Source organism: Saccostrea echinata, unplaced genomic scaffold (assembly GCF_033153115.1).
Source record: "Saccostrea echinata isolate AGI-Se365-2 ecotype Australia unplaced genomic scaffold, CSIRO_AGI_Sech_v1 ptg000028l, whole genome shotgun sequence".
NCBI lineage: Eukaryota > Metazoa > Mollusca > Bivalvia > Ostreida > Ostreidae > Saccostrea > Saccostrea echinata.
Window position 1 is genome coordinate 5,705,192 of NW_026889777.1, and position 11,850 is coordinate 5,717,041.

The 11,850-nt window shown below is 32.1% G+C and overlaps 1 long non-coding RNA gene and 1 pseudogene across 1 annotated transcript; one reads left to right on the top strand and one right to left on the bottom strand.

Annotated features, from left to right (window-relative positions):
- Positions 1-3,325: 3,325 nt before the first annotated feature.
- Positions 3,326-4,629, top strand: LOC133193667 (uncharacterized). The gene is made up of 4 exons (XR_009721967.1): positions 3,326-3,387; positions 3,622-3,748; positions 3,976-4,111; positions 4,457-4,629. It is a non-coding gene; the product is annotated as an uncharacterized LOC133193667 (long non-coding RNA).
- A 4,751-nt stretch (positions 4,630-9,380) lies between these two features.
- On the bottom strand, positions 9,381-10,456 carry LOC133193940 (uncharacterized; annotated as a pseudogene).
- Between the last annotated feature and the right edge of the window lie 1,394 nt (positions 10,457-11,850).

Here is an 11,850-nt window from a genome sequence, read left to right on the forward strand (position 1 = left end):
AGGACACAGCCATCATCCAAAATCTTCTTAAGGTAGTCCAATCCTCAGGTTCTAAAAATTAGCAGTAAAGTAATTGAAAATGTTCACGAAAATGTCACTAAATTCACAAAATATAATGGAAATATGCCCACGTTATTTCTTCGGAGTTTATCATTATAATCAATCATATTATACATAATTATATATATGGAAAATTATGAAATCTGAAATATAAAAATAAATTTTTAGGAAACATGATTGTTAAATAAAAGCTCTAATTTATACATTTTCTAATTGAAAACTGATCAATATATTTTCAGATAAAAAAAAACAAAAACATGTAGTTGGACATTTAGAAAAATTGCATATTTTTTTTTAATATATAATACAGTTAAACTTCATTATCTCTAACACCATGGATCTTGAATACCATGGATATGTCAAAGTGATTTGGAAGTCCCAACAACTTATTCTTTATGTATTTTACCTTCAATATCTCAAATCCTTGGATATTTTGAACTTTTTCTCTGTCCCATCGAGTTTCAGATAACAAAGTTTGACTACTTCTGTGGTAGTATATATAGTTCTTATATTATAACTTAAATTGTTATACATGCATAATATTAATACGTATCAGGTACTATAAAAAGCGGGTGATAACATTGCGAGACATAACAGTTCACTTCAGTTTTTATTTCATACTCATGAACTTAGTCAATTATAGTACTATATATAGAAAGACAATTTCTTTTTGTTTTTTCACTTTTTGGCATCTTATTTTAGGCCTACAGTATTAATTTTGAACTCATGTACTAGGAATGTCATATCTTTATCAGAACTGTCCCACTGAATGAAAGGGAACTCTTTTTTTAGGTGCACATGATGCAACTTCATGGTGTTTAGTCTGTTGGTCTGTTTGTCAACATGTGAAACCCATGTGTATTTCAGGGTAGGTATGTTAACTGTCAATTTTTTTCTTAAAAGCTGCATAAGGCATATTTTTTTCTGATCTCAAATTTAATCTAGCTTTATTTTCTCTTTCATTGATTATCTGCTGGGAGTCTAGATAATTAATTTAACTGAAGCTATAAAGTAACATGTTGTGAAAATATTTCCTTGTGTGAGACAAGAGTAACAGGTAACTCTCATTTTGACTACAGTTTCTCTGATTTCAGGAGTAGTCTCCCCTGTTTAAGATCAATAATGGCAGATATACAATGCATTATGCTGTCTGGTCATCAACAGGGAGTTTTGACACCTGTCGTATCTCTACCAATCACCTCTGTAACCTTTGTTGTGTTCATCAGACAGGTAAGAAAACAAGATAATAAATTAAAATAATTTTAATAAGACAAATGATAAAAAATATTTACATGTATAGACTCATATAAGAAAATGTCACATTATACAACTATACATCATTTACATATCCACATTTTCCCCATTTACACAGTTGATAGAATCAGTGCATAATAAAACATAGCAACAATTATTACATTAATAGAATTCACAAACTATGTATTAAATACAAATTTCATACTTTTAAATATCAGCATCAACCCCCCCCCCCCCCCCCATTTTCACACTTACAACTTCCTTTTTAATTTTGGATCTGTTAGTGATTTACTGTAAGCTAGTGTCTTTAGATTTTTTATCAATGAGCTGATATCTTTTAGATCTAAAGTATTTTCTTTGAGATTTATGTTTTAATGGTTTTTGTTTCATTTTTAAGTAATTTTGCCTATTTTGTTGCTATAGATGATGGACCACTCTACTTCCTTTTGCAACAGGTGCCCCTACAGATTCACAGAGTTCCAGTGTTGAGTTTCCATGACCTTATTCAGTGAGTGCACAACTTTATGTATTCTACTTTCAAAATTTCTACTACTACAACTTGTAATACATTTTGGATTTGATTTTAAATATGCCCTATTCACAGATTCAGATTTTTGTGTACAAGTATGATATTTAATTCTATCAAGATTGCTTGGTCCTAAAGTCAAATTTATACATCCTTTTTACAAACATTTAATTGTCTTCTTCTGTCATATTTAATTTAAAGTCACTAGGCAACACTGAAGATTTCCACTTATTGCTTTTCAGTCCAGGTCAGGAAAAGGAATAAAGTTGACAGGACTTTCTGCACTGTCCTTGGTAGCAGCTTACGATGGAACCGACAGCAGTAGACATAGCCCACTTCATCAAAGGTGAGTCTCTGGAGTAGTGTTTGGTAGCAATTTTCGTACTCTGTCCTGCATCGAAACTATAGGTCCAAGGCAAATCTTCTCTGTATGGATTCTCTTATGGCTTTGGTTTTTCTCAGAAATGTGTGACTGCTGAATGGAGCATTAGCTGTCTGTTTTCTTTGAGAGTTAAAGAAGTGATGCAAGTCTTTAAGTTTTCAATGACATGTCCTTGTTTTTCAGATGCACCAGATGCAGTGGCACTATCTCCATCACTGGTGAAATGGGAAATGACTAGTGGATGGTCATCACTTTGTAACTCACCAATACATTTTGCGTCCCATCTCTTCTCATCTCCAATGGTGGTCTCCGGAGGAATGGTTGCAGTGCAGTTGTCGTGTCCTGGGCAGGTAACTTCCTTTCCTTTGCTTCTCAGATGTGCGCCTTTCTTGCATAGTTTATTCCCACAGAACACTGTCACAACATTTTTCCTCTGAGTTACATTTTTACTTATGGTATATTTAGTCACTTGGGTGGCAGCTTGGAATGGGGTTTTTCCAATGGCACTGAAAGTGGCATTATTATATCGGGCATCTCCTTCTGCTCTGTTAGGGGCATCAGGAAGTCCATATTTTTCATGAAGTTCTTGAATGTTCTGCCTTATTTTCTTCATACTAGTTTTATTCACATCTGTGATAATTTTCCCCACTTTGTTGCAGGTCTGTTGCATGTTGGTGGTTGATGCTGGTTCAATATTTGCACCAAGAAGCATATCACGCATACCCTCTGTAGTAAGACTGGTATCCAGGTGACTGACAGCCATGGCCACACTTAGCTGTGCAGCTCTACGTCCCCTTCTGGATCATCTCACCACTTCATATAGCTTTTCTCGGTGACTGATATAGTGGCACTTCTTATATTAGATGGAAAGGATCCATGCCAGGCCTCGTTTTTCCTCCCCATGCTGATTCCAGTCCAGTGAAACGTCACAGTCTGGAAACTTCTGTAAGTGTTCTTTAAATGCCTGATTCCACAATTAAGCAGTCTTTTCTTGGTGAAGGACTTTGTATAGTTTTGAGTTTGGGTCATCTGACATGGTTTCTGTGTAGGAGTCTACAGGTTGGACTCTACACTGAATTAAAGGGAACTTTTTTCAGGTGCGCATGATACAACTTTCTGGATGGTGTGTAGTCTGTCAACATGTGAAACCCATGTGTATTTCGGGGTAGGTATGTTTACTGTCAATTTTCTTTCTTAAAAGCCGCATAAGGCATCTAATTTTTGTCTAAGCATTAATCTTTATTTTTTCTTTCATTGATTATCTGCTGAGAGTCTAGTTAATCAATTAATTTAATTAATGCTATATAGTAACCTATAGTGAAATTATTTCGGAATCCTTGTGTGAGACCTAAAGAGTAACATGTAACTCTCATTTTGACTACAATTTCTCTGATTTCAGGAGTAGTTTCCCCTGTTTAAGATCAATAATGGCTGCAGATATACAATGCGGTATGCTGTCTGGTCATCAACAGAGAGTTTTGACGCCCATATTTCTACCAAACACCTTTGTTTTGTTCATCAGACAGGTAAGAAAACGAGATAATAAATTAAAATAATTTTAATAAGATAACTAATAAAAAATAAAACATATTTACATGTACAGACTCCCTCATTGATTATCTGCTGAAAGTCTAGTTAATTAATTTAATTAATGCTATAAAGTAACCTATAGTGAAAATATTTTGGAATCCTTGTGTGAGATCTAAAGAGTAACAGGTAACTCTCATTCTGACTACAATTTCTCTGATTTTAGGAGTAGTCTCCCCTGTTTAAGATCAATAATGGCAAATATACAATGTGGTATGCTGTCTGGTCATTAACAGAGAGTTTTGACACCTGTCGTATCTCTACCAATCACCTCTGTAACCTTTGTTGGGTTCATCAGACAGGTAAGAAAACAAGATAATAAATTAAAATAATTTTAATAAGATAACTAATAAAAAATAAAACATTTTTACATGTACAGACTCCCTCACTGATTATCTGCTGAGAGTCTTAGTTAATTGATTAATTTAATTAAGCTATATAGTAACATGTACTGAAAATATTTCCTTGTGTGAGACCTGAACCTGTACAAACGTACATTTCTGACACTATATAAGGATTATGATGAAGTGCACAATGAGTATGGATATCCTCATGAATTATTTTACTCAAATGCATGTAGTTTTGTCTTATCTTCTGTTCTGTCCTATATTTGATGTGTAGCATTAACAATTTCTCTTTTTTTAAAGTTTTAAGATTTGGTGACTGCATGTACCGAGTAGCTAGGGAATTAAGCTGAATTCACGTTGGTTTGCTTGACATTACCAAGGACAAGGCTTTGCGTCTCAATATGAGTGAAAAATTCTCGAAAGGAATGTTAAACAACAAATGAAGAAAAAAACAACAACCAAGGACAAGGACCCTTCAGGTATGGAGAGTTTCTTTGATTACTATGTTTTACTTTTTTTTCTTCATTTTTTACTGAAATCTGATGAATACCTCTAGATCTTGTTTCATTCATTTGCAGAAAGCCTGAGTGAAGAAATTTAAGAGGGACATCCTTGAGATCATATGGAGTTCTAAGCGAGACACAATGCAGATATCCAAATCTTCAAAGCTAATTTATGTTTTTCATGTGTTTTTAAAATCGAAACATTTTTAAAAACATTTTTGTAATGGGTGTCCGAATTACGAAAGGGTATGGGGTTGCCCAATTCGGACACGTGGGTTTTCTCCGGGTACTCCGGCTTCCTCCCACACTGACCCCATTTTTTTCTTTTTCTTTTATATCATTGAAATAACCATTAGTTATTGTTATCGTTAAATAGATGAAGTAGTTGAAGACTAGTTGTATAAGTAGACCTTTACAATACCCTGGGGCAATACTGGTTGGAACTTCAAGTTCCTTGACCGCTACGGTAGCCAGGCTGGCCCGGGGAGGAGAGGTTGAAAATGTGACTAGTTGTAGGCTGCCTTGTCTTTCATGCTCTTTGTTTTTAGTTTATCTAAAATTAAACATTATATATATATATATTGCAGATAATGAAAAATATTAAATTACAGAAGTGTTCCTAGAATGTACACATGTTAGCTATTGTAATAATAATTGTTAAGCTGACACTAAATGTTAATTCATTGAGTAATTGAAATGTGAAGACTTAATACGCAGTGAGAGTAATTGATAAATTTTGAAGAAAATGTTAAATTGTGATTTGTACAGTAATGTTAGATTTCAATTTGAAAATGTTATACATGCATTGTGATTTGTAAATGTTGTACTGTGATTTGTAAATGCTACATCGTGATTTGTAAATGTTAAATTTTCTGAATCATTGGCAAGTTTTGTGCAAAAAATGAAAAAAAAAACAACAAGAAACAAAAAACAAACAAACAAACCAAAAAAAAAAAAAAAAACAGAAAAAAACAAAACAAAATCAGAAGTACACAGAAAAAAATGATAAAAATAATTAAAAAAAAAAAAAAACAACAAAAAAAAAACAAAAAAAGAAACAAAAAAAAAAAAAAAAAAAAAAAAAAAGAAAAAAAAAAAAAAAAACAGAAAAAAGGAACAAAACCAAAATAGCACAAAACTTTTAATGCTGCCTGCTTGGATTAACATGTTTAGCATGTTTTTTCAAGCAGAAGGTTCCAAGCCCTTGAAAGCAGAGGAGAAGTTTTGGTATTATATGTACAGTGTATATGTACATGTAGAACATTATCTAATATTTATACCCCCACTCCAAAGGAGAGGGGGGTATACTGTTTTACCCTTATGTGTCTGTCTGTGTTCTTTGTCTGTCTGTCCTTAACAAATTTTTGTCGCATTTTTTCTCATTGGCTACTGGTACTCTTTGCAGATGCTTGAAATTTTAGCATACTCTTTGTCTTAAGACATGTCATATGGTGGGATTCATTTTTGTACAAATCTGATGTCAACTTCCTGTTAATCCTTGCATCTGTGTGTACCAAATTACGTCACAGTTCTCTCAGCAACTACTTATCACAGATGCTTGAAATTTTAGCACGCTCTTTTTTTCTCGTGCCATATGGTAGGATTCATTTTTGAATGAATTGGATGTCAACTTCCTGTTTATCCCTGCGTCTGTCCATTCCAATATACTGTAGATCACCAAATTTTCGCAACACTTTAATTTTGCGAGATGGGCATTTGGTTTTTATGAGCGAGACGTAATTTTCACGAACTCTGGTTATTGTTCTATATAATCTTTTTGCGTGAATTAAATTTTTGCGAGCAGGCAGTCTCGCATAATTACGCAAAAATTAAGTTTTCAAAAATAAAAGGTGATCTACAGTATTCACATGAGAGTTTATATTCATATCAAAGCAGGGGTATTACTAGTGAGCATTGGCTCACAGACTTCTTGTTACATTTGCTGTGCTTTTCTATTTAGCCAACAATGAAATTGATTTGAATGTCAAATTTCATGTATACGTTTCATGCTTAGAAATTTAAAGAGAAAAAATCACACTAAAGTGTCACCAAAATGAGGCTACAGAGCTTGCATGTAGGTATAATTTTCATGAAGTATTAGCACATTTCATGAAATATGCCTACATGAAAAGTCTGTGTGATTTCATATGCAGATCTAGAGAGGGGTTAGGGTCCAGACCCCCCCCCCCCCCCCCTAGGAATTTGCAGTTATTAATTGTGGACCCCACCACCACGAAAAAGGTTTTAAGCTCTACTGGTCAGAGACCAGAAGAGCTTATGCAAAAGTGAAGTGTCTGCCAGTCTGTCTGTCTCTCTGTATACAATTTTTCAAAATGCTACTCCTCCTACAGTTTTGGTCAAATTTCAATATAACTTACCATACATGTAGACTACACTAAGATACATAATTTTTTATATTGGTTTTTGATTTTCAATGAATGGTGTTGCCATGGTTACTAAAAATATAAATTCTCTGTGAAATACTTTCAAAATGCTACTCCTCCTACAGTTTTTTTTCTGATTTCAATATAACTTGACAACAAGTAGTCTAAACTAAGAAACATAATTCTGTTTATCAGTTTTTGATTTCGATTGAATGGTGTTCCCATGGTTACTAAAATTATGAATTCTCTGTGAAATACTTTTAAAATGCTACTCCTCCTACAGTTTTGGTCTGAATTTAATATAACTTGGCACGCAAGTAGAATCTAAGAAACATAATTCTATGTATCAGTTTTTGATTTCGATGAATGATATTGCCATGGTTACTAAAAATAGAAATTTCTGTGAAATACTTTCAAAAATGCTACTCCTCTTACAGTTTTGGTCTGATTTTAATATAATGTGGCACACAAGTAGACTATACTAAGATACATAATTCTGTTTATTGGTTTTGGATTTTTGTTTGATAGCATCAGATTTATATTGTCGGTTTCTACCGGCATAACAGGAATGCTGAAGGATATGAAAAATCTTTTATAGTTAAAGATAAAAACTCTTTGAAATTTCAATGTGAAAAAAAGGTGAACTTTTTTTTTTGTCTTCACTGCACCTGTACATATATTATTAATTTATGCACTGTTGACCTTAAATGTTTTTCAATATGATAGAACCAATCTCTATACTATAGAGGAAATAAAGAATGTCTGTCTGTCTGTCTGTCTGCTGCTCCTTGGTATTTTGTTTGAAAATACGACACTTTAAAACTAGAATTTGCTGTTAATCGATTCATGATTTATTGATATCGTATAAAATGTTAAGAAGAGTCAGAAATGTCCAGAAGAGCACATCAGATCTAGACTTTTTAGAAAAAAAAAAGAAAGTTATGGAAATAAATCCTAGGGATGGAAATTTCCAACCGTTAACCAGTTAACTGGTCACTTGGTGGGATGGATGGTAATCAAAATTTTTTTATCGGTTATTCGAAAAAATTGAAATATCATAATTTTGAATGCATTTGTTTAAATCCATTTGTTTAAAAAAAAATGCTGAATATTGATGTTAGCGATTTTCAAGTGTATAAATTAAGTGAGCGTCTCGGAGAAAACCATGCAAAACAGTCCACAAGCAGGGTTTATGTATTGATATCAATTTTTGTGTGCAATATAGTATTGATATACCATTAAATTTGCCACATATATGCCTTAGTTCATGACTTAGAGGCATGTTACTAAAAATAGAACATGTAGTCAAACTAGGAGCTTAAAATCATGGAATCTAGACGTATTTGAGGAAGTGTCAACAAATTATGACATTTCATGCATTGAAATTAATTCATAGGCATAAAAGTATGTTGCCTAGAGTATCAGTCAGGACAGTAAAATTTATTCAGTACTTATCCAGTTTAAGTACAAAAAGGTCACAAATCTTCCAAAACTCACATTTCCAAAAAATTCAAATATTTATGAACTTTCAAAGTATTTTTAAAGATTCTGTAAACACTGCAATTTGTTTTATTGTAATTATACCTGTAAGTACAGACCATAATTAGGAAAATATAAAAAATCTATCTTTGGACTCTTTCAAATAGGGCAGATATGAGGTCACGAACAAATTGCTATGTTTTGACGTATTGCAAATCATAATAAACATTGTTAAAATAGCTCATATCTAGTATATCATAATTTAACTGGAAATGTTTCAGCATGTCACTTTATAAGGCCAAAAAAATAATAGTCTTGTTTCCTGCTACCAGCCTGAAATTAATAGGGTAGGTACATGTAGGTAGGAAAATTATTTTATTTTTTATTTTTATTTTTTTCCGACAGTGTTTTTTGGATATGAACTAATACAAGATAAAATTAGACATGTCACAGGTCAATATTGTCTTTTAAAATTAAATTTCATGTCTTTTTATGCAAAACTCAAGTGGTATTTTATGAAAGTCCATATTTAAAACAAGAATTTCATGAAATGCTTGTTTTGTGTAAACATGAAAGCCAATTATGGTGACAGAATGATGAAATTCTGGAAATTCCCAATTTTTTTTCTTCCAAAACTTAAAAAAAACTTTAGGATCGGGTGCAAAAATATAGGGTAGGTCGGGTAGCAGGAAACAAGACTATTATTTTTTTTGGCCTAATATTTCAAAACAAACAGGACAACTATAACACAATTCTACATAAAAGGAACTTAAAAACATTTTAATGCAGAACATATATGTTGTAATGGGTAATGATATTATCTTGGTATTTTTTTTCTTTAAAAACATCAAATGGTTGTTATTCATTGAACTTATTGTAAGAGGGAGAAACATTCTTCTTATGCTCCATTGAGCACCTCTTGCAAATTGCTACAAGACAAGTAATTGAATAAATAATGCACATTTTGTCAAAGTACAAGTACATTGTAATAGAACTTATTTATGGCATATACACATCATTATCGAATTCATTTTCTTTAAATTTCCTATGCTTAATAATATATTGAGTAAATAAACAAATTATAAATAATAGTGATCACCTGGTGTACTTTAACTGTTTTGAGATATAATAATTTTTTTTCTATAGCTTTCTGTGAATGCCTTAATTTAGGTTACAAACAAAATTAAATGCCGATTTCCAATAATAGGCCTAAATGCCCCCCCCCCCCCCTCTTTTTTCATTTTTTTTTAAATTATGATAGTTTGTGTAATTTTCAAATAAGATCCTAACAGACCATGTAAGTCTTTCTACTTGCATGCAGTGATCAGTTTGCATTTCTCAAATTACTCCATGTATACATATGCTCTTTAAACTTAACTTGAATTTATATTTAAATTTATTCTACTGGAATAAATATTTCTTTCATACACATAATTCAATGCAACTTTTTTTATAATCATTTTATTGAAAATATGATAACTACTTACTAGGTTCATAATAATTATAACCAACCTTGGTAATATTTGTCTTGTATTCAACCAAGAGTTCTTTACAAATTGTTGGACTGGCTCCTCTGTCTGCTTTCATCTTTCCCTGATGACCAGGATAGGAACAGTTCTCTTGGGTCTTTTCCATCGTGCCCCCAACTCTTCACGGTGCTTTATACATATTCTCATTGAAAGAACGGTTTTATCAACCGCGAAATACCCACTTCGATATAATATTAATATATACTCAGGACAAACGTGAGCATCATATACATGCTTGTCTATTATTTCCGCACTTTGTAGAGAATATAGATGACTCCAGATATCTCTGTCACATTCATAAACATAAAAAGTGTTTCCAAAATTACAATCAGATTCTCCATTATGAAAGTCACACACAGCAGGGCATTTGGTTGGCAGTGCTTGTAAATGAACATCCATTTCCATTTATAAATATATTAAATTAATCAGAAAAATCTTGGAAGTTATTTTAATTAAAAAATCATACCACATAGATCAAAAAATTGCATCAAGCCCATCTGATAAATCATTTTTTGACCTCCATTTGACTTCTCTTCTCTTTTCTACCTCCTCTGCCTGGAGATTGCATTTAAGGGGAGGTAAATCTTATAAATCATTTTTCATAGAAACAAAACTTATCTACAGGATTTAAACATGGAAGATATTGATCTAACAAGTATTTATGACTAAAAAATATATTTTTAAAATTAATTCAAAATTTAAAAAGCATTTTAAGGTCTCGATGTCTAAAATATGAATAAATTCAAGAATGGCCTAGAATATGTCATTTTATACATGTATAGATCAATTTTTATCAATTGTGCAGTAAACTTTGAGAGTCCAAAGATGGATTTTCTTTCAGTTTCCATTTAGGTCTTCTACTTCTATAATCATGTGAAATAGACAAGATGCAAGCGTTTACAGGTATATTTATACCTTACTCAAAGTAAGCATTTTCTTTAATATCTGGCAGTGGTATCGATATACCAGTTTTCAAAATTCTGCCTGATCTTTATAAAAGCAGTATTATCAAGTCAACTTTGTTTTACTGAAAATATAAGACATAGATAACTTATATTTGAGTAAAAAAAATTGTAAGAATTGTTCTCTTATTTTTGTATTTTGGTACTCAAAATGTATCGTTTTTGGTATCTTTTTTACAATTTTCAAAGGATATTTGGGCCAATATTTAAAGTAGGTCAGAGCTAAAAATAGAACAAAATTGAGGGGCAATTGAATTCAAAATTTGGACTTTCATGGGAGCTAGGTTCTTCCAGTTTTATACCAGTTTTAAAATATCTGAGATGTAAGCTTGTGGACCATTTTTGCCATTTTGCATGGTTTTCTCTGAGACGCTCACTTAAGCTGATTTGGAGGACATTACACGTAAAATTCTCTGAATGTTGTTAATTGGGGGGGGGGGGGGCGGCGGCTGGTAATAATTAAGTTTGTGAAGTATACATGTATGTATTTACATTTAAAAACACCATGTCGTTATCCAGCATGCTCTGTATTTCTTTAATGAATTTTATGAAATCTCTGATGAGAACTGTTTTTTGTTTTGTTTTGTATTTTTTTGTTTGTTTGTTTGTTTGTTTGTTTGTTTGTTTTTTTTTTTTTGGGGGGGGGGGGTGGGTCAGATAATGTACATAAGGAGTTCATTGCAAAACTTCAAATAATGTTTGCTATTCTGAACTCGGAAGACTCCCAGTCAGATAAAAAATTATTATGTTTGCTATCAAATACCTTGATCATTTAATTTCATTTGAACATACATTGGCACATGATATTTTTATCAAAACTTAAGAAAATAACACATG